Source organism: Triturus cristatus, chromosome 8, assembly GCF_964204655.1.
Source record: "Triturus cristatus chromosome 8, aTriCri1.1, whole genome shotgun sequence".
NCBI classification, from domain to species: Eukaryota; Metazoa; Chordata; class Amphibia; order Caudata; family Salamandridae; genus Triturus; species Triturus cristatus.
Window position 1 is genome coordinate 1,621,452,156 of NC_140591.1, and position 25,451 is coordinate 1,621,477,606.

Genomic DNA, 25,451 nt, shown 5'->3' on the forward strand with positions numbered 1-25,451 from the left:
TGCTCAAATCTAGGGTTATATTTCATCTGCCTCTTGCTCATTGAAATACCTTTTTGATTTTTGCAATCACAGTATTGTTACTATAATATTGAAAACACTTTCAGTTTTTATTAGGTTTAAGATGATCTGTTCAACCGAAAGATAAATCAGACTTTTCTAATTTAATTGAATCGCAGGACGAATTAAGTAAAATAGTTTTTTATTTAAGAATGAGGAAAGCAAGGCACTGCTGAGATTTGAACTCAGGATCTCCTGTTTACTAGACAGGCGTTTTAACCAGCTAAGCGACAGCACCCTCTTGAAAATGCTTTAAGGAACAGTTTGCCATATGGTGTTCAAGAGAATCCTGAGTTTTTCACTTTCATAATCATTTCTCAGTTCAGAAAATGCTCTACTCAACTACTTTAGACGAGGATACTGATCCTATTGATAAAAACCTCATTGATATATTGCTTATCCTGTTCATAAATGTTTTAATTATGCCTTCTTTAAGAATGCATTACTTGATTTCAACTCTAGAATGATTTTTTATCTCTCTTTTGCTCTTTGTCACTCTTTTTTCCCTTTTTCATTCAAAGCATTACTTTGAAAATCTTCACAATACCACGTTTTTTTGTTTTTCAATTTAAGATGACACATTCTAATGTTCACAGAACAACACTTTTCTTTTTAAAATGTATTAAACATTTGCGTGATGAAAATTATTTTTACATGTAAGGACCAATAATAAGGTGCTGTTGAGATTTGAACTCAGGTTTTCCTGTTTACGAGACAGGCGCTTTAACCACTTAGCCACAGCACCTACTTTAGTGATATAGAAGGGATCATTAATTTAGTATTGGTGATCAAATTCTATGCCTGTGTTAAAGTGTCTTAATATGTATTCTAATGTTAAACAAGCAAGGATTCCTAATCTGTAAACAAGAATATCTATGTTGTATTAAAAAAGAACACATTTTAAACTCAATCCCATATTTTGAATAGTTCATAAATAAGTGTTTTACATATATTCATCAATATTGCTCAAATCTAGGGTTATATTTCATCTGCCTCTTGCTCATTGAAATACATTTTTGATTATTGCAATCACAGTATTGTTACTATAATATTGAAAACACTTTCAGTTTTTATTAGGTTTAAGATGATCTGTTCTGTGGAAATATGGATTTTTCTGGTCAGTTATGTCCCCTATCTTGGACCCCAACGGTTCTATGTGCATGTCACAAGTACATGTATGTTCCCTCCAGTTCCAGTTATGAAGACGCAAATACATGTGCGTCCACCGTCAACATGTCCTCTGTCAGATCCGCCATGAATAGGCCGGATATTCCATTCCTAAATATGAAAGGCCACCGGCCTTATAAGGCTCAGTTACTCCATTTTGCAGTCCAGGCAAGTAGGCCCTGATTCTGTCATCAAACTCTTCTTGCCTTCTGCCTCTGAAAACTCCAGTCTGAGCCTGCATCTGTGACCATGAACTTTGTCTCATTCTCTGCGCGGCTCACGAAGCCTGACATCAGCCTATTCTCTGCCAAGAACTGTATTTCACCTTCGAATTATCTGCTTCCCCCTCAGCCGATGCATTCCTGCCTAGTAGTTTAAGTAAACATTCTTCCAGTTACCAAGCAAAAGGCCCGGCTTCTCTGTCCTCATGCAAGTAATTCATAGCCCTGTTACCATGGAATATTTCTACCCCCTCGCATTTAGTGTAGACACTTAGACGCTTGTACACGCACGCACAGTCAGTATAGAATAGATTCTGTCCGAGAGTCCTTCTTTTGTGGATAACATAGTTCTTTAAACATAGGATGTTAGATATGATTTGGGATTAGGTTGACTTGACCCCCCAGACTTCTTGTCTCCACATGTAGAGCTAAATGTCAAGTCCCCTTCACCCCCTAGTTGCACGTCAATTACACGTCATGCTGCTGCGCGCGCATCTATGCCAAGTATTATCTTATAGATCCACCTATATGTGACATCATAACCAATTATGTTCCTTTTTACTCCTTATTACACCCATTTTTGGTTACGCAGATAAATCGTCATTTTCCTTATCAATTGTTACGCCTATTGCATTCGCTTCATTGTAATGTATGATCTATAAAAGTCATTTCATGTCAATAATGTATGTACTTCACTTCCTGAACCTCCGTGGTGATGGAACTTGGAGCAACCGATTATAATCGTTCATTGGAATAAAGCCCATTCCGAACCTCTAATACCACGGATTCTGCCTCTCATTTTACTGAGCTATTTTATTATGTTTCTGTATCAAATTAAGTCCAGGTAAAGGAATTTTATTTACCACAAGAATGGCGCCCGAACAGGGACACTTTCTCATCTCACGCGCCGGCGGTGAGTTGCAGGCCCGGTCTCCTGCCACAGCTGGATGGACAATAACGCGTACCAGCAGGATTTCCTGTATCTCCCTCCGGTCAAGCGGAGGCGACTGAGGCTGCGATCAACACCCAGACGAGGCGGTGAGAAGTGCGAAGTATCCCGACCAGAGCCTAGCTGAGAGAGCAAGATCCGAGGTATACAGAGGCCCACCAGTTTCCGAAGTCCCAAGTCGAGTCCAGTTTCCGACGAGTCGAGTCGAGTCCAGTCCGGTCCAAGTCCAGTTTCCGAGGCCTTCCGTTTCCGAAGCTACCCGGTGAGTACCATTGCTGGGGAGGCATTTCTGACGTGCACATAGGTTGTGCCGGTCAAGACGGGTTTGGGTACACAAATCCGGTCTGCACTGTTTTAGCAGTGTATCTGTACTGTTCAGCAGTATATCAAGTATTCCGAAGTATCTAGTTAGTGTCAAGAATTATGCTTGGTGATTAGTTATGCAGACGATCATCATTGTTGGTTATTTTAAAGGTTAAGAATGTTTAATGTTTAATGTTTAATGTGTTAAACGTCCTGCATATTGTGGTATGAATGGTTGTTCATTATTGTGCTTTTGTACTAAGTGTGTTCAAGATTAAGTATCAGATCAGTTCTCAATATGCCGCTCTTTTCGAAACTAAGACAGATCACTACAAGAAAAGGGGTACTCGAAGAAGCCGTTCCTATTCCTCCTAGGGACACTCCAGGGTACTTCATGTATCATAAACATGGCTTAGATGCTATATTATTTCTTGATTTATGGGTAGACTACACCAAGGAATTACCAGAAAGTCAGAGGTGACCCACAGCGGGAACCTGGGATGCAGAGTGCATCATGAAAGTAGAAGAAGAGTTATGGAAAAGGAAAGTCAGACAGTCACAGAAAGATGCCATTGAATTATGGCGTAAGGAATCACATAGACGAACAGAAAAAGCACGTAGACAGGAAGAAAAGAATAAAGAGAGTTCAAATAAAGTTCGAGAAAATCTATTAATTGAGGAAGGTATCCGAGTGAAATCAGAACAAGTAGACAGACAAAGAAATGCCCTTATGAATGGTATGTATCCCCTTCTGGCCGAAGGATTACCTAAAGCTACTCCAGAAATACCGAAAGACTTGCCACCCCCATTATTTCCAATAAAGGTACATCCTAAGGGGCATCCTAGAACCGCAGAAGATGTTTTTCTTTCTTCATATTCAGATGACGCAGCTCCCGAGTATGCTAATTCCGCCCCGCATAGACCGCATACCAGGGAGGTCCAACGCCAACATCCAGTGCCCGTATCCCTACAGCAACAGATCGTGTCACAAGTGCCGGCAAGCACATCTGTTTCTGCATCTGTTCCTACAGCTACTTCTATAGCTGTGTCCACACCTGTAGTTGCTGTGTCACGTTCAACGAATCCTTTCACACCCGACACCCCAGATGGGGCTACGGGAGGTGCTACCAATATTTTTTCTACGCCACCCAGAATAAATAAACTTACTTTTCAAGAGTCAGCACATTCACGTACCCCCAAACTCGTAAATGCCCGTACGCTTAAGGAACTTCTTATAGATTGTAGATATGACCCTGTGCCCGGCAAAGAGGACGAAATGACCCTGGCATCGTTGCGTATCAGACGAGCCGCAGTGTATTTAGGGAAGTTACCAGGAATGACTGCGCATCTAGATAAAATATATCATTTTGTCCAAACAGGGCGAGATCCAGAATGTATTAACAGAGCTATGGAATACCAGAAAGTAGAGATACAGGGGGAACTGTTACGTTTCCTCATAAATTGTGTGATCAGAAATCAAGACCGACCGGGGGTAGACCCGGAAGCAATGCAAATTCTTACCAGATGGAGCCAGAATATATCAGAAGGGAGACATGATAAGCAAAATTGTATAATAGCCATGTGCCGAAAGATCCGAAAAGAAATAGAACGCCTACACGAAGAGAGATTAGAGGTAGACGAGTTCGAACAAAGCGAGGAAGAAGGGTCAGGACTGCCCGCGAGACAGTCGGACACCATAGCCTATGTAGGTAGAGGAAGATCTTGTAATAGTAACAGATGTCCTATTGACCCGATACGTCCGATATGTCCAGATAATAACAGGAATTTCCAAATACCTATAATTAATATAAGGTCTAACGAACATTCGTTCCAAACCGCCGACAAACTACTCCGAGAACGAAGGGGTTATCATTTCCTCGATTCTATGGATGAACAAGATTTAGCCAGGGCAGCTGTCCATTGGGTGGACAGTCCCGGAAAATATAGTGATGATACAGTAGTACGCACATTTTTGAATCTCACCCCAGATGAACAGAGGTTAGTTGGGATTTATATGATTCAACAACTCATTATACTATATCGGAGTCAACATTCAGATCCTGGTCCCTTACCTGACATATTGACTGAATTGCTTATGAATAAATGGAGAGGTGCAGGTACTAAATTAATTAAAGAAATTCTAGAATCAAGAAAGCAGTATATTCTTTTTGTATGCGCAGAGCATGTCTCATTGCCCGTCAAGGAAAGAACCACGTATCACATGGATAGACAGAATCCCTTACGAGAAGTGCACCCAATAAAAGGCGAGGACAACGAGTTTAAGTGCGTATTTGTATATACGCCCATATCAAAAATAGAATTGTTACAAATGAAGAAAGTGGTACCCAGTCATGACAAAGATCCAGCGGGTTTTCACCGAGAAATTAAAGACATGTTACTCATGGGAGAGTATACCTATCCCGACATTATGACGATATTAAAAGTATTGATGCCTGCTGGTATTTATGAGAAACTCAAGGAAAAAGAGTGGGAGGTAGGAGACCAAAAGATAGAATGGTCAGTGTTAGAAGCGGAAGAAAAGGCCCGAACTGCAGGAGCAGGACTTGGGGATAAAACTAAAGCACTACCAGGATTATTAGTACAGGTACTGCCACGTTTATTAACTACGAAAAAGGAAGATTGGGGTACAATTTCAGCCTGTAAACAGAAGCAAGATGAAGACACTAGTGATTACTATGCCCGATTTGAAAAATGTTTTGGTATAAATAGTGGCATAAAAGCAAGTAGCGAATCATACCCACATCTGTTCGTAACAAAATTAGTAGAAAATGCCCTGCCCCCAGTAAAGAATAGAGTATTAAAATTCGAGAGTACCTGGCAAGGTAACACTCCATCACAAATGTTACAAATGTTACAGTACCATCACAATAGAATTAGAGAGGAGCAAGAACATGAACACAGACGCATGAAAGACACGAAAATGAAAATGCTAGTTTCCCAGACAGTTCCAGCTGAAGGACATAAAAAGGGTATGACACATTCCGATTCAGCAGGACCTATAAAAGGGACATGTAATTATTGTAAAAAGCCAGGTCATTACATACACGATTGTCCAGTTTTAAAACATAATATCGCCATAGGTAAAACACAAGAAAGATCACGGCCACTCAGACAAGATCAGAATGAACAAGGAGCTCTGCAGCATGCCCAGGCCATGCCAGCCGCACAACAGTCTATACAGTTTGTGCCAGCTGCACCACCGTTGCCTGTTGCTGCCACACAGACAACAACACGACAAATGTATCAGACCGCACAGTATGAATATCCTGAGTACCAGCGTTACGCATGAAAAAGCCTAGAGAGGGAAGTTGACTTACCCCTTATTGAAATCCCTGTAGATCAAGAAGGACCTTACATACATAGTGAATTATTAGGCCAAGATAGAAAATTTCTACTCAATACAGGGGCAAGTCGAACGACCATAAAACGTAGTGAAGTTCCAGGGGCACCCCTCTCAGGCTCACAGAATATTTCCCTTGGTTTTTCAGGAAAACCTATTGTTAATGAAGTGTCACAGCCACTTCCACTTACGATAGGACCTCTGACCCGAACTACAGATTTATTGCTTACTAAATCATGTCCAGAAAACTTGCTAGGAATAAAAACGTTGAAAGCTCTAGGAGCCATAATATGTTGTTCTCCGGAAGGAGTAAGGTTGTTTTTACGTGATTTTAAAGGTCACTATGTGTCTAGAGACATGGATCCCCGACTGCAGACTTTACCTACACATCTATGGGCACAAGGCCCTACTGATGTTGGATGTATGAATATTACACCATATCGAGTCACATTAAAGGCAGGAGTGGTACTACCACGAATGCGACAATACAAGTTACCACCAGATGCTGTAGTGGCTTTACTACAAATCATTGACGAGCTCATTGCCCAAGGAGTAGTTGTGGAAACCGACTCCAATGTATGTAATTCACCGATAATTCCGATTCTTAAACGAACAGATCCAAAGGCCCCGCCAGTATATCGATTGGTTATTGATCTGCGCGAGTTAAACAAACGCATTGTGCCACAATTCCCTGTGGTCCCAGATATCTCGTCATTACTGACAGCTATTGATTCCGAAGCAACATTCTTTACTGTAATTGATCTCAAGAATGCCTTTTTCAGCGTCCCAATAGATCCGGAAAGCCAATATTTGTTCGGATTTAGTTTAAATGGACGTAGCTTTAAATTCTCACGCGCACCTCAAGGATTTACAGAAAGCCCCAGCATCTATAGCCAAGCACTGAAACGAGAACTAGATAGTATCCACATGCCAGTTAACACTGCTCTGCTTCAATATGTCGATGATCTGCTGATCACCGCAAGAAGCGAACCGGAATGTGAAAAAGCATCACTGACAGTTTTACAATTTCTGGCCGAAAAGGGGCACAAGGTGTCCCCTTCTAAGCTGCAATTCTGTGTCCAGCGAGTTATTTATCTTGGACACTCGCTGTCCAAGGAGGGAAGGCAGCTTACACCCGACCGCATTCAGTTAATAGCTAACATGCCAATACCCAAGACACCAAAGGAGGTGCGGGCTTTCATAGGCCTCACGTCATATTGCAGGCAGTGGATCCCTCAGTACGCATTTCTAGCAAAACCACTCATTCAGTTAACCACACAGGAGGCAGCCACATCGACTGTTCTCCCTTGGACTCAGGAACATACACAAGCTTTTGAAAGCCTAAAGAAAGCTTTATGTCAAGCACCTGTCTTAGCAACGCCATGTTACAGAAAACAGTTTACACTCTTTGTTACAGAACGCGAAGGTACTGCCTTGTCAGTACTCACACAGGAACAAGCAGGAGCACACAAACCATGTGCCTATTTTTCTAGTACATTAGATCCCGTAGCTCAGGCTTTGCCTGCATGCCTGAAATCAGTGGCAGCGACAGCTTTAGCAATCAGACAAAGCGATGCCATAGTGTTAGGACATCCATTGACAGTTCAAGTACCACATGCAGTAGAGGTTCTTGTAAATAGAACGCAAACACAACACTTGACTATAGCACGACTTACAGGGTATGAACTTACATTGTTTCAGCCACATATAGAAATCAGACGCTGTAACACATTGAATCCTGCCACACTTTTGCCAGTGACCGGAACAGACCCACTAGCTCATGACTGTATTGAAGTTATTACTATAACGACAAAACCCAGACAAGACTTAACCGATGTCCCATTGTCAGATCCAGACCTGACATTGTATGTAGATGGTTCATGTATGAGAACAAGTACAGGAGAGTTAGTGGCCGCTTACGCAGTCACAACAGATACTGAAGTCATTGAAACTAATCGTATAAATACTTTGTCAGCTCAAGCCGCAGAGCTCATCGCTCTGACACAAGCCTGTATTCAAGCCACGAATAAAAAAGTCAACATATACACTGATTCACGTTATGCATTCGGAGTTGTACATGACTTCGGCGTGCTGTGGCGAGAGAGAGGTTATTTAACTTCCCACGGTGCCCACATTCAGCACGGACCCCTCATTCATGCCTTATTAGATGCAATACATCTACCCACTGCAATATCAATTATGAAATGTAAGGCTCATACAAAGGTTACTGATATCATTTCCCAAGGCAATGATCTAGCCGACAGAACAGCTAAACAGACTGCTCAAACTCAAACCCCCGACATGACAAAGACAATAGTCCTGACACCGACACATTGTATGACAGTTAAAGATCCTACTCTTGACGTAATTGACATACAGACACATGCTACACCAGACGAAATAAAGAAATGGACTGAATTAGGAGGGATCCAAACGGACCAAGGATGGATGATGAAGGAAAAGTCTGTATGGTTCCTTCCTGATTCAATGGTCCAAGTTATAATTAACACTATACATAGTCCAGCACATCTAGGAGAAAAAGCTATGCTAGACAGCATTCAACACATTTGGTTCAATAAACATTTACGAGCAGCAGCCAAACAAAAAGTCCGTACCTGTATGATCTGTTGCCAGTTCAACCCAGGAAAAAGCGTTCCCGTAGAACAGGGTGGATTTCATCCTCCTGATCACCCTTTTGAAGTGCTCCAGATGGATTATATCCAGATGGAACGATGTCGAGGATTCAAATATGTTCTCGTAGTTGTCTGCGCTCTGTCCCGTTGGACGGAGGCGTACCCGGTTTCAGATTACACTGCCCCGACTACTGCCAAACAGTTGGTTCGAGAATTCTTCCCACGATACGGTTTACCACGTGTTGTCTACTCAGATAACGGCCAGCCGTTCTCATCCGAATTAATGAAACACGTGTCACTTCTGTTAGGATATCAGTGGAAATTCCACTGTGTCCGACACCCCGAGGCAGCAGGTCTCGTAGAAAGACATAATCAGATACTGAAAATCAGGTTGTCCAAAATATGCAGAGAGAAAGGTGTCGACTGGATAGTAGCGTTACCAGTTGCACTCTTCTACATGAGAATGATAGCACACTCTCGAACAGGGCTATCCCCGTATGAGGTGATCTTTGGCAGACCACCAAATATGTGGGGGACGCCTATACCACGCAAAATAACTGATGTTGACTGTAATATGCTGACAGATTACTTGGCTTCCTTGATGTCTGCACTACAATCTTGTCGTTCACAGGTAGCTGCAGCCTTTCCCGACAATACTGAGGTGAAACCCCATGATGTAGTTCCGGGTGATCTCGTATTTGTGAGAAATTTCGACCGAAAGACTCAGCTGGAGCCCAGGTGGAAGACACCCAAGTTGGTTTTGCTGACCACAAGGACAGCCGTGAAGATCGAGGGCCGCAATGGCTGGATTCATTCAAGTCATATCAAGAAATTTCATGGACTATCCTCGGATATAGACATTGTGCCCTGCACTCCCTCACAGACTGATTCAAAACTTCCTTTGGTTGAAAAGACTGAAACCGAACTCTATAAAGTAAAATTGAGGCCTAGAACGTCAGACAATTTGATTGTTTAAGTCCTCTCCAAGGTGAAGCGGTTGAATTTGTCTCTGACATGTATCCTCTAGACCTGAATCATGGACAGTCGCGAAAAATGTTGAAACGACAGGCGTATTGTAAATCACTGCGTAGCCATTGCATAGTGACATTAATAATCTTGTTTTCCTTAAGTCTTTTAATAATTACTGCAAGTATATTGTTGCACATATATTACCCTATTGCCAGAAACGTTTACAATGTTACCGCAGAACATTCTTTTAGTGACCTACCACCGCATGAATTGTCTTATAGACTTGCGCTGCGCAATAACACTTTCATTAGTATGTTACATCATTCCCATCAGACTAGTAATGCCACCAATTGTTGGGTGTGTGGTCGGCTCCCTCCCTATCAGAATTATGAAGGAGTCCTGCCATTCTTTCCACACCCATTTACACATAATGGCTCCTGTGGAGCATGGTTTAGTTTAATCAATTCCATAGACTCAGACACAGCTGTTTACCAAGATCAGTGGGTATGGGGAAACCTGAACCTAGTTTTACTCAAGGTCTGCTACCCTGACAAGGAGGGTCGCCCCAAAAGAACAGGAACTGATCTAGAAAATGAAGTATATGGATTAGGTAATTTTACACCTAATCTCATGATTCTAAATGTCGTACCCGAAGTTGAACTAGTCTTACCCACCATGTCAGTATTCCCAGCGAAGGGTGAATTGTGTGTAAGAAAGGTTGGTTCCATACATATGGGCCATAGTAAATGCACTACTATAGTAGAATTCAGTGATCAAGGCAAATCTTCATTTAGAGCTTATCGCCACTCCTACTTTATATGTGGTCAGACTGCATATATGCGTCTACCTCTAGATTGGGATGGTACCTGCTACATTGCATTCCTTTTGCCACCTGTTTTCCTAGCTCCTCCTGATTATTACAGAAATATTCATTTAGTACACAACAGAGAGCGGAGAGATCTCCCAATTGTCGATTACACTGAAACAGCATGGGAAAAATACACAGATTTCAATAAAGGCATCTTTCCCTATATAGGTACTGTTACTAATAGTAAACTGATACGTAGATTAACTAGAACCCTTGAAGCAGTAGTGAATGAAACTATTTCCGCCTTAGGCAATTTAACAGAAGAGCAGTCTGCTATGCGGATTGTTGTGCTTCAAAATCGTCTTGTCCTTGACGTCATCCTGGCTGATAGGGGCGGAGCTTGTAGGGTCATCGGATCAAGCTGCTGCGTATTTATACCAGAAAATTCGCCATCTGTATATAAAGCTATAACTCGCCTTCATAAGATTGTAAACCAGATACACCAGAACCCAGGCACTTGGACTTGGTCCAGTTGGTTTTGGAGTGTGATATCAGCCTGGGGATGGAGAGTTCTATCCTTCCTAGGTATTGGCCTTCTCATACTATTCAGTTGCTGTCTATGTCTACAATGTGGACCAGCGATCTGTGGTCTGTGTGCCACATCGTGTATTCCACCACCAAGATTTCATTCGTCACGGAAGAAGAAAGAAGAACAAATGATGCTATATGAACAGATCAATGGATTGATGAAGATTGATATCTCTTAACGGGCAAGTAGGGGACAAGGAGGGAATGTGGAAATATGGATTTTTCTGGTCAGTTATGTCCCCTATCTTGGACCCCAACGGTCCTATGTGCATGTCACAAGTACATGTATGTTCCCTCCAGTTCCAGTTATGAAGACGCAAATACATGTGCGTCCACCGTCAACATGTCCTCTGTCAGATCCGCCATGAATAGGCCGGATATTCCATTCCTAAATATGAAAGGCCACCGGCCTTATAAGGCTCAGTTACTCCATTTTGCAGTCCAGGCAAGTAGGCCCTGATTCTGTCATCAAACTCTTCTTGCCTTCTGCCTCTGAAAACTCCAGTCTGAGCCTGCATCTGTGACCATGAACTTTGTCTCATTCTCTGCGCGGCTCACGAAGCCTGACATCAGCCTATTCTCTGCCAAGAACTGTATTTCACCTTCGAATTATCTGCTTCCCCCTCAGCCGATGCATTCCTGCCTAGTAGTTTAAGTAAACATTCTTCCAGTTACCAAGCAAAAGGCCCGGCTTCTCTGTCCTCATGCAAGTAATTCATAGCCCTGTTACCATGGAATATTTCTACCCCCTTGCATTTAGTGTAGACACTTAGACGCTTGTACACGCACGCACAGTCAGTATAGAATAGATTCTGTCCGAGAGTCCTTCTTTTGTGGATAACATAGTTCTTTAAACATAGGATGTTAGATATGATTTGGGATTAGGTTGACTTGACCCCCCAGACTTCTTGTCTCCACATGTAGAGCTAAATGTCAAGTCCCCTTCACCCCCTAGTTGCACGTCAATTACACGTCATGCTGCTGCGCGCGCATCTATGCCAAGTATTATCTTATAGATCCACCTATATGTGACATCATAACCAATTATGTTCCTTTTTACTCCTTATTACACCCATTTTTGGTTACGCAGATAAATCGTCATTTTCCTTATCAATTGTTACGCCTATTGCATTCGCTTCATTGTAATGTATGATCTATAAAAGTCATTTCATGTCAATAATGTATGTACTTCACTTCCTGAACCTCCGTGGTGATGGAACTTGGAGCAACCGATTATAATCGTTCATTGGAATAAAGCCCATTCCGAACCTCTAATACCACGGATTCTGCCTCTCATTTTACTGAGCTATTTTATTATGTTTCTGTATCAAATTAAGTCCAGGTAAAGGAATTTTATTTACCACAGTTCAACCGAAAGATAAATCAGACTTTTCTAATTGATTTGAATCGCAGGACGACTTAATGAAAATAGTTTTTTATATAAGAATGAGGAAAGCAAGGCACTGCTGAGATTTGAACTCAGGATCTCCTGTTTACTAGACAGGCGCTTTAACCAGCTAAGCCACAGCACCCTCTTGAAAATGCTTTAAGGAACAGTTTGCCATATGGTGTTCAAGAGAATCCTGAGTTTTTCACTTTCATAATCATTTCTCAGTTCAGAAAACGCTCTACTCAACTACTTTAGACGAGGATACTGATCCTATTCATAAACACCTCATTGATATATTGCTTATCTTGTTCATAAATGTTTTAATCATGCCTTCTTTAAGAATGCATTACTTGAATTCAACTCTAGAATGATTTTTTATCTCTATTTTGCTCTTTGTCACTCTTTTTTCCCTTTTTCATTCAAAACATTACTTTGAAAATCTTCACAAAACCACGTTTTTTTGTTTTTCAATTTAAGATGACCCATTCTAATGTTCACAGAACAATACTTTTCTTTTTAAAACGCATTAAACATTTGCGTGATGAAAATTATTTTTACATGTAAGGACCAATAATAAGGTGCTGCTGACATTTGAACTCAGGATTTCCTGTTTACGAGACAGGCGCTTTAACCACTTAGCAACAGCACCTATTTTAGTGATACAGAAGGGATCATTAATTTAGTATTGGTGATTAAATTCTGTGCCTGTGTTAAAGTGTCTTAATATGTATTCTAATGTTAAACAAGCAAGGATTCCTAATCTGTAAACAAGAATAGCTATGTTGTATTACAAAAGAACACATTTTAAACTGAATCCCATATTTTGAATAGTTCATAAATAAGTGTTTTACATATATTCATCAATATTGCTCAAATCTAGGGTTATATTTCATCTGCCTCTTGCTCATTGAAATACCTTTTTGATTTTTGCAATCACAGTATTGTTACTATAATATTGAAAACACTTTCAGTTTTTATTAGGTTTAAGATGATCTGTTCAACCGAAAGATAAATCAGACTTTTCTAATTGAATTGAATCGCAGGACGACTTAATGAAAATAATTTTTTAATTAAGAATGAGGAAAGCAAGGCACTGCTGAGATTTGAACTCAGGATCTCCTGTTTACTAGACAGGCGCTTTAACCAGCTAAGCCACAGCACCCTCTTGAAAAAGTGTTAAGGAACAGTTTGCCATATGGTGTTCAAGAGAAACCTGAGTTTTTCACTTTCATAATCATTTCTCAGTTCAGAAAACGCACTACTCAAATAGTTTAGACGAGGATACTGATCCTATTGATAAAAACCTCATTGATATATTGCTTATCCTGTTCATAAATGTTTTAATTATGCCTTCTTTAAGAATGCATTACTTGAATTCAACTCTAGAATGATTTTTTATCTCTATTTTGCTCTTTGTCACTCTTTTTTCCCTTTTTCATTCAAAGCATTACTTTGAAAATCTTCACAATACCATGTTTTTTTGTTTTTCAATTTAAGATGACCCATTCTAATGTTCACAGAACAACACTTTTCTTTTTAAATGTATTAAACATTTGCGTGACGAAAATTATTTTTACATGTGAGGACCAATAATAAGGTGCTGCTGAGATTTGAACTCAAGATTTCCTGTTTACGAGACAGGCGCTTTAACCACTTAGCCACAGCACCTATTTTAGTGATACAGAAGGGATCATTAATTTAGTATTGGTGATCAAATTCTGTGCCTGTGTTAAAGTGTCTTAATATGTATTCTAATGTTAAACAAGCAAGGATTCCTAATCTGTAAACACGAATAGCTATGTTGTATTACAAAAGAACACATTTTAAACTCAATCCCATATTTTGAATAGTTCATAAATAAGTGTTTTACATATATTAATCAATATTGCTCAAATCTAGGGTTATATTTCATCTGCCTCTTGCTCATTGAAATACCTTTTTGATTTTTGCAATCACAGTATTGTTACTATAATATTGAAAACACTTTCAGTTTTTATTAGGTTTAAGATGATCTGTTCAACCGAAAGATAAATCAGACTTTTCTAATTTAAATGAATCGCAGGACAAATTAAGTAAAATAGTTTTTTATTTAAGAATGAGGAAAGCAAGGCACTGCTGAGATTTGAACTCAGGATCTCTTGTTTATTAGACAGGCGTTTTAACCAGTTAAGCGACAGCACCCTCTTGAAAATGCTTTAAGGAACAGTTTGCCATATGGTGTTCAAGAGAATCCTGAGTTTTTCACTTTCATAATCATTTCTCAGTTCAGAAAATGCTCTACTCAACTCCTTTAGACGAGGATACTGATCCTATTGATAAACACCTCATTGATATATTGCTTATCCTGTTCATAAATGTTTTAATTATGCCTTCTTTAAGAATGCATTACTTGATTTCAACTCTAGAATGATTTTTTATCTCTCTTTTGCTCTTTGTCACTCTTTTTTACCTTTTTCATTCAAAGCATTACTTTGAAAATCTTCACAATACCACGTTTTTTTGTTTCTCAATTTAAGATGACCCATTCTAATGTTCACAGAACAACACTTTTCTTTTTAAAATGTATTAAACATATGCGTGATGAAAATTATTTTTACATGTAAGGACCAATAATAAGGTGCTGTTGAGATTTGAACTCAGGTTTTCCTGTTTACAAGACAGGCGCTTTAACCACTTAGCCACAGCACCTACTTTAGTGATATAGAAGGGATCATTAATTTAGTATTGGTGATCAAATTCTATGCCTGTGTTAAAGTGTCTTAATATGTATTCTAATGTTAAACAAGCAAGGATTCCTAATCTGTAAACAAGAATAGCTATGTTGTATTACAAAAGAACACATTTTAAACTCAATCCCATATTTTGAATAGTTCATAAATAAGTGTTTTACATATATTCATCAATATTGCTCAAATCTAGGGTTATATTTCATCTGCCTCTTGCTCATTGAAATACCTTTTTGATTTTGCAATCACGGTATTGTTACTATAATATTGAAAACACTTTCAGTTTTTATTAGGTTTAAGATGATCTGTTCAACCGAAAAATAAATCAGACTTTTCTAATTTAATTGAATCGCAGGACGAATTAATGAAAATAGTTTTATATTTAAGAATGAGGAAAGCAAGTCACTGCTGAGATTTGAACTCAGGATTTCCTGTTTACTAGACAGGCGCTTTAACCAGCTAAGCCACAGCACCCTCTTGAAAAAGTTTTAAGGAACAGTTTGCCATATGGTGTTCAAGAGAAACCTGAGTTTTTCACTTTCATAATCATTTCTCAGTTCAGAAAACGCACTACTCAAATAGTTTAGACGAGGATACTGATCCTATTGATAAACACCTCATTGATATATTGCTTATCCTGTTCATAAATGTTTTAATTATGCCTTCTTTAAGAATGCATTACTTGAATTCAACTCTAGAATGATTTTTTATCTCTATTTTGCTCTTTGTCACTCTTTTTTCCCTTTTTCATTCAAAGCATTACTTTGAAAATCTTCACAATACCATGTTTTTTTGTTTTTCAATTTAAGATGACCCATTCTAATGTTCACAGAACAACACTTTTCTTTTTAAATGTATTAAACATTTGCGTGACGAAAATTATTTTTACATGTAAGGACCAATAATAAGGTGCTGCTGAGATTTGAACTCAGGATTTCCTGTTTACGAGACAGGCGCTTTAACCACTTAGCCACAGCACCTATTTTAGTGATACTGAAGGGATCATTAATTTAGTATTGGTGATCAAATTCTGTGCCTGTGTTAAAGTGTCTTAATATGTATTCTAATGTTAAACAAGCAAGGATTCCTAATCTGTAAACACGAATACCTATGTTGTATTAAAAAAGAACACATTTTAAACTCAATCCCATATTTTGAATAGTTTATAAATAAGTGTTTTACAAATATTCATCAATATTGCTCAAATCTAGGGTCATATTTCATCTGCCTCTTGCTCATTGAAATACCTTTTTAAATTTGCAATCACAGTATTGTTACTATAATATTGAAAATACTTTCAGTTTTTATTAGGTTTAAGATGATCTGTTCAACCGAAAGATAAATCAGACTTTTCTAATTCAATTGAATCGCAGGACGAGTTAATGAAAATAATTTTTCATTTAAGAATGAGGAGAGCAAGGCACTGCTGAGATTTGAACTCAGGATCTCCTGTTTACTAGACAGGCGCTTTAACCAGCTAAGCCAAAGCACCCTCTTGAAAATGCTTTAAGGAACAGTTTGCCATATGGTGTTCAAGAGAAACCTGAGTTTTTCACTTTCATAATCATTTCTCAGTTCAGAAAACGCACTACTCAAATAGTTTAGACGAGAATACTGATCCTATTCATAAACACCTCATTGATATATTGCTTATCCTGTTCATAAATGTTTTAATCATGCCTTCTTTAAGAATGCATTACTTGAATTCAACTCTAGAATGATTTTTTATCTCTCTTTTGCTCTTTGTCACTATTTTTTCCCTTTTTCATTCAAAGCATTACTTTGAAAATCTTCACAATACCACGTTTTTTTGTTTTTCAATTTAAGATGACCCATTCTAATGTTCACAGAACAACACTTTTCTTTTTAAAATGTATTAAACATTTGCGTGATGAAAATTATTTTTACATGTAAGGACCAATAATAAGGTGCTGCTGAGATTTGAACTCAGGATTACCTGTTTACGAGACAGGCGCTTTAACCACTTAGCCACAGCACCTACTTTAGTGATATAGAAGGGATCATTAATTTAGTATTGGTGATCAAATTCTATGCCTGTGTTAAAGTGTCTTAATATGTATTCTAATGTTAAACAAGCAAGGATTCCTAATCTGTAAACAAGAATAGCTATGTTGTATTAAAAAAGAACACATTTTAAACTCAATCCCATATTTTGAATAGTTCATAAATAAGTGTTTTACATATATTCATCAATATTGCTCAAATCTAGTGTCATATTTCATCTGCCTCTTGCTCATTGAAATACCTTTTTAATTTTGCAATCACAGTATTGTTACTATAATATTGAAAACACTTTCAGCTTTTATTAGGTTTAAGATGATCTGTTCAACCGAAAGATAAATCAGACTTTTCTAATTTAATTGAATCGCAGGACGACTTAATGAAAATAATTTTTTATTTAAGAATGAGGAAAGCAAGACACTGCTGAGATTTGAACTCAGGATCTCCTGTTTACTAGACAGGCGCTTTAACCAGCTAAGCCACAGCACCCTTTTGAAAATGCTTTAAGGAACAGTTTGCCATATGGTGTTCAAGAGAAACCTGAGTTTTTCACATTCATAATCATTTCTCAGTTCAGAAAACGCACTACTCAAATAGTTTAGACAAGGATACTGATCCTATTGATAAACACCTCATTGATATATTGCTTATCCTGTTCATAAATGTTTTAATTATGCCTTCTTTAAGAATGCATTACTTGAATTCAACTCTAGAATGATTTTTTATCTCTATTTTGCTCTTTGTCACTCTTTTTTCCCTTTTTCATTCAAAGCATTACTTTGAAAATCTTCACAATACCACGTTTTTTTGTTTTTCAATTTAAGATGACCCATTCTAATGTTCACAGAACAACACTTTTCTTTTTAAAATGTATTAAACATTTGCGTGATGAAAATTATTTTTACATGTAAGGACCAATAATAAGGTGCTGCTGAGATTTGAACTCAGGATTTTCTGGTTACGAGACAGGCGCTTTAACCACTTAGCCACAGCACCTATTTTAGTGATACAGAAGGGATCATTAATTTAGTATTGGTGATCAAATTCTGTGCCTGTGTTAAAGTGTCTTAATAAGTATTCTAATGTTAAACAAGCAAGGATTCCTAATCTGTAAACAAGAAAACTATGTTGTATTATAAAAAGAACACATTTTAAACTCAATCCCATATTTTGAATAGTTCATAAATAAGTGTTTTACATATATTCATCAATATTGCTCAAATCTAGGGTTATATTTCATCTGCCTCTTGCTCATTGAAATACCTTTTTGATTTTTGCAATCACAGTATTGTTACTATAATATTGAAAACACTTTCAGTTATTATTAGGTTTAAGATGATCTGTTCAACCGAAAGATAAATCAGACTTTTCTAATTTAATTGAATCGCAGGACGAATTAATGAAAATAGTTTTTTATTTAAGAATAAGGAAAGCAAGGCAATGCTGAGATTTGAACTCAGGATCTTCTGTTTACTAGACAGGCGCTTTAACCAGCTAAGCCACAGCACCCTCTTGAAAATGCTTTACGGAACAGTTTGCCATATGGTGTTCAAGAGAATCCTGAGTTTTTCACTTTCATAATCATTTCTCAGTTCAGAAAACGCTCTACTCAACTACTTTAGACAAGAATACTGATCCTATTGATAAACACCTCATTGATATATTGCTTATCCTGTTCATAAATGTTTTAATTATGCCTTCTTTAAGAATGCATTACTTGATTTCAACTCTAGAATGATTTTTTATCTCTGTTTTGCGCTTTGTCACTCTTTTTTCCCTTTTTCATTCAAAGCATTACTTTGAAAATCTTCACAATACCACGTTTGTTAGTTTTTCAATTTAAGATGACCCATTCTAATGTTCACAGAACATCACTTTTCTTTTTAAAATGTATTAAACATTTGCGTGATGAAAATTATTTTTACATGTAAGGACCAATAATAAGGTGCTGCTGAGATTTGAACTCAGGATTTCCTGTTTACGAGACAGGCGCTTTAACCACTTAGCCACAGCACCTACTTTAGTGATATAGAAGGGATCATTAATTTATGATTGGTGATCAAATTCTGTGCCTGTGTTAAAGTGTCTTAATATGTATTCTAATGTTAAACAAGCAAGGATTCCTAATCTATAAACAAGAATAGCTATGTTGTATTAAAAAAGAACACATTTTAAACTCAATCCCATATTTTGAATAGTTCATAAATAAGTGTTTTACATATATTCATCAATATTGCTCAAATCTAGGGTTATATTTCATCTGCCTCTTGCTCATTGAAATACCTTTTTGATTTTGCAATCACAGTATTGTTACTATAATATTGAAAACACTTTCAGTTTTTATTAGGTTTAAGATGATCTGTTCAACCGAAAGATAAATCAGACTTTTCTAATTTAATTGAATCGCAGGACGACTTAATGAAAATAATTTTTTATTTATGAATGAGGAAAGCAAGGCACTGCTGAGATTTGAACTCAGGATCTCCTGTTTACTAGACAGGCACTTTAACCAGCTAAGCCACAGCACCCTCTTGAAAATGCTTTAAGGAACAGTTTGCCATATGGTGTTCAAGAGAATCCTGAGTTTTTCACTTTCATAATCATTTCTCAGTTTAGAAAACGCTCTACTCAACTACTTTAGACGAGGATACTGATCCTATTCATAAACACCTCATTGATATATTGCTTATCTTGTTCATAAATGTTTTAATCATGCCTTCTTTAAGAATGCATTACTTGAATTCAACTCTAGAATGATTTTTTATCTCTATTTTGCTCTTTGTCACTCTTTTTTCCCTTTTTCATTCAAAACATTACTTTGAAAATATTCACAACACCACGTTTTTTTGTTTTTCAATTTAAGATGACCCATTCTAATGTTCACAGAACAATACTTTTCTTTTTAAAACGTATTAAACATTTGCGTGATGAAAATTATTTTTACATGTAAGGACCAATAATAAGGTGATGCTGACATTTGAACTCAGGATTTCCTGTTTACCAGACAGGCGCTTTAACCACTTAGCCACAGCACCTATTTTAGTGATACAGAAGGGATCATTAATTTAGTATTGGTGATCAAATTCTGTGCCTGTGTTAAAGTGTCTTAATATGTATTCTAATGTTAAACAAGCAAGGATTCCTAATCTGTAAAAAAGAATAGCTATGGTGTATTACAAAAGAACGCATTTTAAACTCAATCCCATATTTTGAATAGTTCATAAATAAGTGTTTTACATATATTCATCAATATTGCTCAAATCTAGGGTTATATTTCATCTGCCTCTTGCTCATTGAAATACCTTTTTGATGTTTGCAATCACAGTATTGTTACTATAATATTGAAAACTCTTTCAGTTTTTATTAGGTTTAAGATGATCTGTTCAACCGAAAGATAAATCAGACTTTTCTATTTTAATTGAATCGCAGGACGACTTAATGAAAATAATTTTTTATTTAAGAATAAGGAAAGCAAGGCACTGCTGAGATTTGAACTCAGGATCTCCTGTTTACTAGACAGGCGCTTTAACCAGCTAAGCCACAGCACCCTCTTGAAAAAGTTTTGTGGAACAGTTTGCCATATGGTGTTCAAGAGAAACCTGAGTTTTTCACATTCATAATCATTTCTCAGTTCAGAAAACGCACTACTCAAATAGTTTAGACAAGGATACTGATCCTATTGATAAACACCTCATTTATATATTGCTTATCCTGTTCATAAATGTTTTAATTATGCCTTCTTTAAGAATGCATTACTTGAATTCAACTCTAGAATGATTTTTTATCTCTATTTTGCTCTTTGTCACTCTTTTTTCCCTTTTTCATTCAAAGCATTTTTTTGAAAATCTTCACAATACCACGTTTTTTTGTTTTTCAATTTAAGATGACCCATTCTAATGTTCACAGAACAACACTTTTCTTTTTAAAATGTATTAAACATTTGTGTGATGAAAATTATTTTTACATGTAAGGACCAATAATAAGGTGCTGCTGAGATTTGAACTCAGGATTTTCTGGTTACGAGACAGGCGCTTTAACCACTTAGCCACAGCACCTATTTTAGTGATACAGAAGGGATCATTAATTTAGTATTGGTGATCAAATTCTGTGCCTGTGTTAAAGTGTCTTAATAAGTATTCTAATGTTAAACAAGCAAGGATTCCTAATCTGTAAACAAGAAAACTATGTTGTATTATAAAAAGAACACATTTTAAACTCAATCCCATATTTTGAATAGTTCATAAATAAGTGTTTTACATATATTCATCAATATTGCTCAAATCTAGGGTTATATTTCATCTGCCTCTTGCTCATTGAAATACCTTTTTGATTTTTGCAATCACAGTATTGTTACTATAATATTGAAAACACTTTCAGTTATTATTAGGTTTAAGATGATCTGTTCAACCGAAAGATAAATCAGACTTTTCTAATTGAATTGAATCGCAGGACGAATTAATGAAAATAGGTTTTTATTTAAGAATAAGGAAAGCAAGGCAATGCTGAGATTTGAACTCAGGATCTTCTGTTTACTAGACAGGCGCTTTAACCAGCTAAGCCACAGCACCCTCTCGAAAATGCTTTACGGAACAGTTTGCCATATGGTGTTCAAGAGAATCCTGAGTTTTTCACTTTCATAATCATTTCTCAGTTCAGAAAACGCTCTACTCAACTACTTTAGACGAGGATACTGATCCTATTCATAAACACCTCATTGATATATTGCTTATCTTGTTCATAAATGTTTTAATCATGCCTTCTTTAAGAATGCATTACTTGAATTCAACTCTAGAATGATTTTTTATCTCTATTTTGCTCTTTGTCACTCTTTTTTCCCTTTTTCATTCAAAACATTACTTTGAAAATCTTCACAACACCACGTTTTTTTGTTTTTCAATTTAAGATGACCCATTCTAATGTTCACAGAACAATACTTTTCTTTTTAAAACGTATTAAACATTTGCGTGATGAAAATTATTTTTACATGTAAGGACCAATAATAAGGTGATGCTGACATTTAAACTCAGGATTTCCTGTTTACCAGACAGGCGCTTTAACCACTTAGCCACAGCACCTATTTTAGTGATACAGAAGGGATCATTAATTTAGTATTGGTGATCAAATTCTGTGCCTGTGTTAAAGTGTCTTAATATGTATTCTAATGTTAAACAAGCAAGGATTCCTAATCTGTAAACAAGAATAGCTATGGTGTATTACAAAAGAACGCATTTTAAACTCAATCCCATATTTTGAATAGTTCATAAATAAGTGTTTTACATATATTCATCAATATTGCTCAAATCTAGGGTTATATTTCATCTGCCTCTTGCTCATTGAAATACCTTTTTGATGTTTGCAATCACAGTATTGTTACTATAATATTGAAAACTCTTTCAGTTTTTATTAGGTTTAAGATGATCTGTTCAACCGAAAGATAAATCAGACTTTTCTATTTTAATTGAATCGCAGGACGACTTAGTGAAAATAATTTTTTTTTTAAGAATGAGGAAAGCAAGGCACTGCTGAGATTTGAACTCAGGATGTCCTGTTTACTAGACAGGCGCTTTAACCAGCTAAGCCACAGCACCCTCTTGAAAATGCTTTAAGGAACAGTTTGCCATATGGTGTTCAAGAGAAACCTGAGTTTTTCACTTTCATAATCATTTCTCAGTTCAGAAAACGCACTACTCAAATAGTTTAGACGAGGATACTGATCCTATTCATAAACACCTCATTGATATATTGCTTATCTTGTTCATAAATGTTTTAATCATGCCTTCTTTAAGAATGCATTACTTGAATTCAACTCTAGAATGATTTTTTATCTCTATTTTGCTCTTTGTCACTCTTTTTTCCCTTTTTCATTCAAAACATTACTTTGAAAATCTTCACAACACCACGTTTTTTTGTTTTTCAATTTAAGATGACCCATTCTAAATTTCACAGAACAACACTTTTCTTTTTAAAATGTATTAAACATTTGCGTGATGAAAATTATTTTTACATGTAAGGACCAATAATAAGGTGCTGCTGAGATTTGAACTCAGGATTTCCTGTTTACGTGACAGGTGCTTTAACCACTTAGCCACAGCACCTATTTTAGTGATACAGAAGGGATCATTAATTTAGTATTGGTGATCAAATTCTGTGCCTGTTTTAAAGTGTCTTAATATGTATTCTAATGTTAAACAAGCAATGATTCCTAATCTGTAAACAAGAATAGCTATGTTGTATTACAAAAGAACACATTTTAAACTCAATCCCATATTTTGAATAGTTCATAAATAAGTGTTTTACATATATTCATCAATATTGCTCAAATCTAGGGTTATATTTCATCTGCCTCTTGCTCATTGAAATACCTTTTTGATTTTTGCAATCACAGTATTGTTACTATAATATTGAAAACACTTTCAGTTTTTATTAGGTTTAAGATGATCTGTTCAACCGAAAGATAAATCAGACTTTTCTAATTTAATTGAATCGCAGGACGACTTAATGAAAATAATTTTTTATTTAAGAATGAGGAAAGCAAGGCACTGCTGATATATGAACTCAGGATCTCCTGTTTACTAGACAAGCACTTTAACCAGCTAAGCCACTGCACCCTCTTGAAAATGCTTTAAGGAACAGTTTGCCATATGGTGTTCAAGAGAATCCTGAGTTTTTCACTTTCATAATCATTTCTCAGTTCAGGAAATGCTCTACTCAACTACTTTAGACGAGAATACTGATCCTATTGATAAACACCTCATTGATATATTGCTTATCCTGTTCATAAATGTTTTAATTATGCCTTCTTTAAGAATGCATTACTTGATTTCAACTCTAGAATGATTTTTCATCTCTATTTTGCGCTTTGTCACTCTTTTTTCCCTTTTTCATTCAAAGCATTACTTTGAAAATCTTCACAATACCACGTTTGTTAGTTTTTCAATTTAAGATGACCCATTCTAATGTTCACAGAACAACACTTTTCTTTTTAAAATGTATTAAACATTTGCGTGATGAAAATTATTTTTACATGTAAGGACCAATCATAAGGTGCTGCTGAGATTTGAACTCAGGATTTCCTGTTTACGAGACAGGCGCTTTAACCACTTAGCCACAGCACCTACTTTAGTGATACAGAAGGGATCATTAATTTAGGATTGGTGATCAAATTCTGTGCCTGTGTTAAAGTGTCTTAATATGTATTCTAATGTTAAACAAGCAAGGATTCCTAATCTATAAACAAGAATAGCTATGTTTTATTAAAAAAGAACACATTTTAAACTCAATCCCATATTTTGAATAGTTCATAAATAAGTGTTTTACATATATTCATCAATATTGCTCAAATCTAGGGTTATATTTCATCTGCCTCTTGCTCATTGAAATACCTTTTTGATTTTGCAATCACAGTATTGTTACTATAATATTGAAAACACTTTCAGTTTTTATTAGGTTTAAGATGATCTGTTCAACCGAAAGATAAATCAGACTTTTCTAATTTAATTGAATCGCAGGACGAATTAATGAAAATAGTTTTTTATTTAAGAATGAGGAAAGCAAGGCACTGCTCAGATTTGAACTCAGGATCTCCTGTTTACTAAACAGGCGCTTTAACCAGCTAAGCCACAGCACCCTCTTGAAAATGCTTTAAGGAACAGTTTGCAATATGGTGTTCAAGAGAAACCTGAGTTTTTCACTTTCATAATCATTTCTCAGTTCAGAAAACGCTCTACTCAACTACTTTAGACGAGGATACTGATCCTATTGATAAACACCTCATTGATATATTGCTTATCCTGTTCGTAAATGTTTTAATCATGCCTTCTTTAAGAATGCATTACTTGAATTCAACTCTAGAATGATTTTTTATCTCTATTTTGCTCTTTGTCACTCTTTTTTCCCTTTTTCATTCAAAACATTACTTTGAAAATCTTCACAAAACCACGTTTTTTTGTTTTTCAATTTAAGATGACCCATTCTAATGTTCACAGAACAATACATTTCTTTTTAAAATGTATTAAACATTTGCGTGATGAAAATTATTTTTACATGTAAGGACCAATAATAAGTTGTTGCTGAGATTTGAACTCAGGATTTCCTGTTTACGAAACAACCGCTTTAACCACTTAGCCACAGCACCTATTTTAGTGATACAGAAGGGATCATTAATTTATAATTGGTGATCAAATTCTGTGCCTGTGTTAAAGTGTCTTAATATGTATTCTAATGTTAAACAAGCAAGGATTCCTAATCTGTAAACAAG

At 36.6% G+C, this 25,451-nt stretch overlaps 11 non-coding genes across 11 annotated transcripts; all 11 read right to left on the reverse strand.

The window, feature by feature from the left end:
• Nucleotides 1-729: 729 nt before the first annotated feature.
• TRNAT-CGU (transfer RNA threonine (anticodon CGU)) lies at nt 730-802 on the reverse strand. Its single transcript has one exon. It is a non-coding gene; the product is annotated as a tRNA-Thr (tRNA).
• An 11,712-nt stretch (nt 803-12,514) lies between these two features.
• Nucleotides 12,515-12,588, reverse strand: TRNAT-AGU (transfer RNA threonine (anticodon AGU)). The gene has a single exon. It is a non-coding gene; the product is annotated as a tRNA-Thr (tRNA).
• Nucleotides 12,589-13,534: 946 nt separating this feature from the next.
• TRNAT-AGU (transfer RNA threonine (anticodon AGU)) lies at nt 13,535-13,608 on the reverse strand. The gene has a single exon. It is a non-coding gene; the product is annotated as a tRNA-Thr (tRNA).
• Nucleotides 13,609-14,041: 433 nt separating this feature from the next.
• Nucleotides 14,042-14,114, reverse strand: TRNAT-CGU (transfer RNA threonine (anticodon CGU)). Its single transcript has one exon. It is a non-coding gene; the product is annotated as a tRNA-Thr (tRNA).
• Nucleotides 14,115-16,079: 1,965 nt separating this feature from the next.
• Nucleotides 16,080-16,152, reverse strand: TRNAT-CGU (transfer RNA threonine (anticodon CGU)). The gene has a single exon. It is a non-coding gene; the product is annotated as a tRNA-Thr (tRNA).
• Nucleotides 16,153-17,098: 946 nt separating this feature from the next.
• Nucleotides 17,099-17,171, reverse strand: TRNAT-CGU (transfer RNA threonine (anticodon CGU)). Its single transcript has one exon. It is a non-coding gene; the product is annotated as a tRNA-Thr (tRNA).
• Nucleotides 17,172-17,609: 438 nt separating this feature from the next.
• On the reverse strand, nt 17,610-17,683 carry TRNAT-AGU (transfer RNA threonine (anticodon AGU)). The gene has a single exon. It is a non-coding gene; the product is annotated as a tRNA-Thr (tRNA).
• A 1,454-nt stretch (nt 17,684-19,137) lies between these two features.
• Nucleotides 19,138-19,210, reverse strand: TRNAT-CGU (transfer RNA threonine (anticodon CGU)). Its single transcript has one exon. It is a non-coding gene; the product is annotated as a tRNA-Thr (tRNA).
• Nucleotides 19,211-19,648: 438 nt separating this feature from the next.
• TRNAT-AGU (transfer RNA threonine (anticodon AGU)) lies at nt 19,649-19,722 on the reverse strand. Its single transcript has one exon. It is a non-coding gene; the product is annotated as a tRNA-Thr (tRNA).
• A 946-nt stretch (nt 19,723-20,668) lies between these two features.
• On the reverse strand, nt 20,669-20,742 carry TRNAT-AGU (transfer RNA threonine (anticodon AGU)). Its single transcript has one exon. It is a non-coding gene; the product is annotated as a tRNA-Thr (tRNA).
• Nucleotides 20,743-24,236: 3,494 nt separating this feature from the next.
• TRNAT-CGU (transfer RNA threonine (anticodon CGU)) lies at nt 24,237-24,309 on the reverse strand. The gene has a single exon. It is a non-coding gene; the product is annotated as a tRNA-Thr (tRNA).
• Between the last annotated feature and the right edge of the window lie 1,142 nt (nt 24,310-25,451).